This window comes from Equus asinus, chromosome 3, assembly GCF_041296235.1.
Source record: "Equus asinus isolate D_3611 breed Donkey chromosome 3, EquAss-T2T_v2, whole genome shotgun sequence".
Lineage (NCBI taxonomy): Eukaryota > Metazoa > Chordata > Mammalia > Perissodactyla > Equidae > Equus > Equus asinus.
Window position 1 is genome coordinate 90576096 of NC_091792.1, and position 8382 is coordinate 90584477.

The window sequence follows — 8382 nt, forward strand, 5'->3', positions numbered from 1 at the left end:
GCAGCCTCTAGATTGCACCCCCTCTCATCATAACACTCTAGGCCCACATCCCTTCCTGGCCACCAGACCAAGAAGTAGCAACAAGCCACAATAGAACATGACCAGTGCAGTGCTGGAAGTGGAAGAGAGGAAATGGACTATATCTCAAAAAAAGCTGCATGATTTAGCCAACACACACCAGCAGGAGCCTTGAAATGATGTATGGGACTGGATCCTGAGGGTGCCAGACCATGGAATTGCGGGGGAGGGGGTGGATGGAACCGAAAGCTGGATAATGAAGAGTTTATTAACATTGGAGTATTCTCCTATAATATGGGATCTGATAATCTGGCAAGGACCTATGAAGATGGTGTTAATATGCTAATTCTTAATACGCTAATTGGATGGGTCTAGTTCTAATCGGGATGGCACTTAGAAATTTGGAGACAGCGCTGGTTCACCATAAGTGAAGCAGAAATGAGTAAATATACTAGATAGGGGACGCAGGCCTGCTACATGGATATCTACGTAAGGTTAGAAAATCTACCAGCTGACCCTGTCCCATGGGTGGAATTGGAGGACACTTCTACCAAAGTGATAAATTATGCTCCAGGGAAAGGGGCATCAGCTTCATTAAGAAACTTAGTGGTGACTTCTCTGTAAGTGAGAGAAAACAGCAGGTGATTCTCTTACAACTGGGTTCAATAATAGAATTAGGGATGGCAGAATCCCAAAATAATAGAGGCTAGGTGGTGGCACTTAACTGTCACAAGTTACAATGAACTCAACGTTAGGCTATTACAATGAACTCAATCAGCTGCAAGGCTGGGGTGGCCCAAGGGGACCTGAACCACAGGGCACCATGGAAATGGTTCATAAACATAGCTTCCCTAGGGGCAACCAAGATGAGTAACCAACAAGAGTACTGCTCAATCCATTTAGTCAAAAGAAATCAAGAAAAGAGGCAGAGGACACCAGGCCCAATAAAATATTTTAAATGTTTGCCCAGGTTCTGGACCTGAGCCATTTTGCAGATCTGAAATACATTGACTGAGGTCCTCAGGAGGAAGGACCCTGCAAAACCATAAAAGTGGGCAAGCGTGTAGAAAAATGATCCCCACAGTCCTTCCTTAAGGAGATTTACAGCCGTTTACTCAAGTAACCATGTACTAAGAAGAATGGAATACAAAAATATTTCAAAGAAGGCTGGACACTGAGTCTAGCTAGCTTGATGCTCAGGAATGTGAAGCATATAATAAATGTAATACTATCCCAGCTTGACTCACAGGGAGTTCACTGGGTCCCCAGAACCACCCAGTGGTCATTTCTTTGGTACTTGGCCCTGAATATATCATTGGTATGGATGTAGTTGGCTGCGCTTAGAACTCCCACATAAGTTCCTTCTCCTGATTAGTAGATTATATTGCAGTGGAGAAGTCCACATGGAAACCTCTGAAACTGTCACCATCCCACCCCACCCCCACTGGCAAAGTTAGTAAATCAAAAACAATATTACATCTTGAGGGGAATGGCAGAGATGGGTATCACCTTTAAAGTCTCAAAGAATGAAGAGGTGACCATCCCCATTATATCCTAAATTAATTCACTAGTCAAGCAGATGAATTCTGTTTGCTGTGTGGAATATGGACAGTTAACGTAGACTCAGACACACGGTGTGTGGCCATTGGTCTAACAAATGTTTTCTTTTCTATTTCTTCTAAGATAGAGGATTAAAACAAAGTTGCAGTGATTTGGAACAGATAGCAGTAGACTTTAATGGTCTTTCCCCATGGCTGCATTAACTCTCCTGTCATCTCACATAATATATTTGGAAGAGATCCGGACTCTCTGAACATTTGCAGAACACCATATTATTACACTCTGTGGATAACATCATGTTAATGGAACCAGATGAACAAGAAGTCACAAATATGTTAGAGTTTTGTTTAAACGCATGAACTCCAGAGGATGGGAGATAAATCCTGTGAAGAATCAGGGCCCACTACATTAGTAAAGTTTTGAGTGGCCCAATGGTCTGGACCATGCTGGGGTGTCCCCTAGAAAATAACTGCATTTCACACCTAAAAGGACTTAGATGTGAAGAAAGCATCTTTGGGTCTGTGGCAGAATATCCCAGTGATGGGCATAGTGCTGTGACCTTTAGTGGATGGCATGAAAGGCTGTTAAATTTGAGTGAGATCCAGGGCAGGAAAGTGCCCTGCAGCAGGTCCAGGCTGATATGAAAGCAGTTCTACTACTTGGGCCTTAGTCTTGTGAAACTATTAATATTTTCACATTTCTGCATGGTCCAGGCTTTCTGAATAGAGGATGATTGAATAGCAACCCTAAAGATAGATCTCCCCTGGAGCCATTTGTTTAAATTCCAAAGTAATGAAAAAAAGCTGGAGACCTTTTCTTCTCCTCACTGGAGAAGATTTGTTCATATTTCAGAGCAAAAGCCTCCCTCTGGCGAGAAGGAAGGCAGATGTGTCAGCCACCCTATTAGCTCTAGCTGTTGTAATTTCAGGGTTCCTCTTCTGTAGTGCCACCTCTGCATGCACAAGTGATATCTGGCCTTCATTCTGTTGCCCCAAGGGGAGTCAGGACATTGCTAAGATGCTCTATGAATAAATTACCTGTTCTCTCGTCCAGAGATCTGCAGTTTCTGTTAGTAGATAAATAGATGGATGGTAGGTAGGTAAGTAGGTAGGTAGATACATAGATAGAAAGATGATAGATAGATAGATCCGTAGACAGAAGAAAGGCCAGCTAACTTGTTAACTTGCAAGTGGAGCGACATCTCAGGTCCTTTACAGTTTCAAACTTAAAAATGTGACCCACTATTTGAGGTGGAAAAAATATGTTGTGTGGAATTTCTGGCAAGCCCCAGTAGGAATTTTGCAGCATAAATCCCAAGGGTTTTGGAGCTAGAACATGTTATCTACAGCAGAGAATAAACACCATTTAAAAAAAGAGCTTCTGAGTTGCTCTTTAGCCCTAATAGAGATGGAGATCATATAGCTGATTGGCATGAGCCGTGAAGGAGCATGCAATTTTTATAAGAAGGAAGAAGACGAAGAGTCTAAAAGTGACAGTGAGGAGCACAGAGTGTTCAGATGCTGCCTCTCAACCCTGAAAGATAAGAAAAGAGAGAACATGCAGCTTTGCTTGAAAGAAGAAAATGTTAATCAAGGACTTCTAAGGCAAATAAGATTTCATTTAAATCCAAGGTACACAAAATATTTTGTCAAGAGTTTTAGAACCTCTGGAGTCCATTAATAATGGAATGGTAGACTTAGGGAAGAAGTTTAGTAAGAATAGAAGAGAGAGAGAATGAGTCAGGAAACAGAAACATGAAGTGGTATTGATGTGAGAATAAGACTAGTCCCAAGAGCCTACATTTGAGTGATGGTTGAAAAAATAAGGATGTGAGGCAGGTTGACCTTGGGTCCCAAAGACAAAGGCATGATAGTGAATGATAGGCATTTGGTCAACATGATGGTTAATTTTGTTTGTCAACTTGACTCACCTAAGGGATATCCAGACAGCTGGCAAAACATTATGGCTGGTGTGCCTGTGAGGATGTTTCCAGAGGAGATTAGCATTTAAATCAGTAGACTGAGTAAAGAAGATCCACTCTCTCCAGTGTGGGCTGGCATCATCCCATCCTTTGAGGGCTCGAATAGAGCAAAAAAGGCAAAGGAAGGGTGAATTCTTGCTCTCTCTTTTTGAGTTGGGACATCCATCATCTCCTGCCCTCGGACTTTGGAGCTTGTGGTTCTCTGGCCTTCACGTTCCAGGAATTACACCAGTGGTCCCCTAGCTCTCAGGCTTCTGGCCTCAGAGAGGGAGATACCATTGGGTCCCCTGGCTCCCAGGCCTGTGGGCTCAGACTGAATTATACCACTGGCTTTCCTGGTTCTACAATTTGCAGATGACAGATTGTGGGACTTCGCAGCCTCATAACCACATGGGCCAATTCCTATAAAAAACTTCCTCTTACTAAAACTCTTACTAAAAATCTCTCTCTATCCTACTGGTTCTGTTCCTATGGAGATCCCTGACTAATACAGTCAACTTGAGACTTAACTGTCAGGAGGATGTGAGAAAGCCTAGGCCACAAGGAGAGGCCACGTGTAAGTGCTCCAGCTGATAACCCTAGGTAAGAACTCAGTGGACAGCAGGACTGACTGCTAAGTGAACAGACAAGCACTCAGATGATACCAGTCTCCAGGCCACAAGACTTCTTTCTAAGCAGAAAAGCTATCCTCTCACCCTTCAGTTCTCAAGTTAAATGTTACTTCCTCAGAGAGGTTTCTCTGAACTCTTAGATTCCATTACATTGCCCTTTTATACATCATCATAATCCCTTGTGGATTCCCTCCATAAAGCATATGGAACATAAGTACCGTCTATTTGTATAATTATTCATTAAAATTCTGGGTGTTCCCCCTACACACACAAAGGGGACAGGGGCTGTTTCTTTCTGGTCCGTCATATGTCCCCATTGTTCTAATTCTGACTCTTAGTAGATATTCAATACATATTTGTTGTGTAAATTCTTACTCCAATATTGTACTTCTCAGGGCTGGGCACCAATGGGCTGAGAATCCTAGAGGCTCAGAAAGACTTTGGTGTTCGCTACCCTAGGAGATTGGAAGGGTGCAGGGAGAATACTGTCCAAGCAGCACGATTTTCGGTTTTGCATTTATATTTTCATAGTAAAGTACATGAGTTGTTTTGTTTGTTTGTTTGCTTACACAAGCAAGTAACTCATCTGAGCAGATTTTATTGTAAAACTTCTTTTCTTCCTTTGGGACATACAAACGACTCCTTTCAAAGTGTCCTTGTTTCTTTCTCTGCTGTGCTCTGCCATCGTTTATCAGTCAGAGAATGAGGCTCTTACGGTATAAAAGGTAAACAGATAGGAGGGGTCCAGAAGGCAGACGCTGCAGATTCCGTCCTGACTAAATGGCTGGTGGGCTGGGCGACCTAGACCTGGACATGTTTTAAATCTCCCTAGATCCGTGGCTCTGCAAGCTGCACAAGGAAAGGCTCCCTGATGGAAACAGATGCGCGGATATTCCCAGTTATATGTGCGGTGCAACTCAATGCCATGTGAAGCTAGGATAAAATTTTGGCGATTTTTTTCCAGGAGCAGCAAACTAGTGGAAAGAATGAGGACTGTGATGTCAGACAGACCTTGAACCTGACTCTTCCACTTGGCCTCATCTCAAAAGCAGCCTATAATTCGAATTAAATGAATAAAAGCATATAAAACACACACACAGTAAGCTCTCAAAAATTTTAATCGCTTTACCTGATCAATATCAAGGAATCAAATCTCGAGTGAGCTGTTCTGTATCTTAATTGAGTGAATGTAAATATTCTGGTTGTAATACCGTGCTATATTTTCACAAGATGTCACCTTTGGAGGAAACCGGGTAAAGAGTACATGGGATCTCTCTGTATTACTTCTTACAACCTCATGTCCATTCACAATTATCTCAAAACAAAAGTTTAATTTTAAAAAAGTCTTTAGTAAGAAGGAGGAGAACCTCAACTCATACGGTGGTACAGCTGGAGAAAACTTTAGCAATTTAATTTTTCATTCCCCATCATTTCATAAGTGATATAAGGAGTCAACCTACAAATGATGTAAGGAAGCCCAACACAGTTAGGCGACTTGGACAACACATAGCTAGTTGTTGTCAATGCCAGCAAAAAGTGCTTAGGGTCCCAGTCCCAGGTTGGTTTTATTACACGAATCTAAGTACAGTTTTGAAGAGGACTCCTTGACATCTAAATCTTCTTTACTGTTCTAACTCTGGGGTTGCTGTTTTTGTATCTACAGCCTTTTATAGAGAGGACTATTTTTTTCTGAACAATCTGTGATTCTTAGTACTAATATAGAATTTCACAAAATCCCTTCATGTTGTACTGTGAGAAAGCATCTTTTGGCAAATAACCTTGAGATCCTGGAAACAAGCTTAAATAAGTAACTGGACAAGGATAATGCTGTACCTAGTAACGTATCCACCCTCTCATTTGTTGAAATATGATGAATGGGGTAAACTCAACATTTACAAATAAAACACATTGGATGTACTAAGTTTAATACTTAATTTAGAACATTATTCAGGGCCAACAAGGGCTTTTGTGTTATATGTCTTAAAGGACTCCAGAGATCCCCTCTCAAAAGGCTCTACCTCCTTGGCTGGCTTCTCTTTCTATAACTTTGTCATTGTTTTTATTGCTACTGGCTATAGCTAGATATAAACATCACAGAAAAGGTTTTTTGGTACCACCAATGTTTTACATTACTTCCCAACAGAAAACTAGCTGAAACAAACATCCTGAGGTTATAAAACATGGAATAATTAAATTTTGTTGGAAGAAACATTAAGCCATGAGAAGAAAGGGCTGGTCTTTACGGACTAATTTGATGGGAACCTAAATGTACTAGCACACCTGAGTTAAGGGTGGAGTGGGGGGAAAGTAGTGAATCAAAATGCGGAGAGAAATATCGAATTTCAATTAAATATTGAATTTAATCGAGAAAATATAAAAATGGTCACGTATATAGTAAAATAAAAGCCCTCACAAATAGTAGGTGTGACTCATAAGAAATGCTAAAATTATTAAAATTAATATGAAAAGTGAAGGGGAGGTACAGTATATAAATATTTTCCCACCAGAAATCATTTGTGTATATTAAAGGAGAACTGGATATATTTTTTAATGCCTCAACTGTAAGCACTGAGGTTACAATGAAATCTTTTTTTCCACTGGTTGACTTAAGGTTCTAGCTAGAATAGTACCTATATATACCTCACTTCTACGAAAACAATTCAAATTCTTTTTCCATTCTCTTGAGTGCGTACTAGAATAGCTCTGCATAAGTGGGTATGCCACCCTGAGCCCTCAGCAGATGAATCAGGCTTACAGCTAAGAGCATACACAACAGACATGAAGCACTGCATACTAGTTTACCTGCTGCTGTTTTGTTATAGCTACAATCAAGCCACTGATTGAATTCTATTAGAATGCAGCATATTTAGCACTGCATTAGAAAATATGAAGGCATTCTTTTATGTTTCTTCTCAAGCATGTGCAATTCCTTATTATTGAGAATTCCACATCTAAATGCAACAATATTTGAGGACAAAGGATGCATGACACTCATAATTTCTTAGCATATGAGGCAGTTTACCAAACACCATTTTCCTGATATGGATGAAATCTCTACAGCGGGGGAAAAAACACTTAGGATGTTGCTTCCAACACCACCTGCCTTCTTTAAACTCTTTCTTTCTTATAATTATAAAAGGAATAAAACTCTAACACTACAGCAAAAGAGCAAAACATGACACTCTCTTCTAAACTTTAACTCTAAGGTTGACCATTATACCTTTATAAAAGTTTACTGGGTGTCCTTAAAAGCCTATTTCTTTCCAAATACTCACAGATGTTATACAGAAGCACACACACACAATATCATACTATTCATATTGTTTTATGACTTGTTTTTTACACCCAATCAGTTATATAAATTAAATTTTTATCAATGATATTTACAGTATTTCCAAATACTTGCTATTACAAATATATTGGTATTAATATCCTTTTACTATAATTTTTGTATATATGTAAAAGTATGATTATGGTATAGTTCCCTAAAAAATAACATACTTAGTCCACTTTTAACTTTGATAGATATTGCCACATTTCTCTCCAAAAAGGCTAGACACATTTACGCTCCCACCAGTAGTAAACCAGGGTCCATTTCCCACCTTAATTTAAATCTTATAGATCAGCTCTCTCCAATAGAATTTTCTGCAATTATGGAAATGTCCTATATCTGTGCTGTTTAATACAATAGCCACTAGTTATATATGTCTATTTAACACTTGAAATTTGGCTAGCATAATTAGGGAATAGAATCTTAAATTTTATCTAATTTAAATTATTTTAAATGTAAATAGCCATGTGTCACTAGTATCTACTATATTGAATAGCATAGTTATATACAGAATGGGATCTGGTTTAATTTTTATTTTCCTGTTTATTCACAAAATTATCACCTTTCACACTTTTAAAGTGGTTTGCCACTTTAAATTATTTAACTAATAAATTTTATTTGTATACTTTGCTATTTTTCCATTGTATTGCATGTCTTTATTTTGCTGATTTATCAGTAACATTTTTCTTGTATGCTTATTTCTATTGGATGTTTACTAACACAATCTACTATATAGATTTCAAATATTTGCAAACATTACTTACTGGATACTATATGAATTACATGTTTTCTTTTTCAGGATAGTATCTGACTGGTAATGACGTGTATATGAAAACTATTGGGTTTTGTATATTTCTTTTGTATTTTGTCTCTTCATTTAA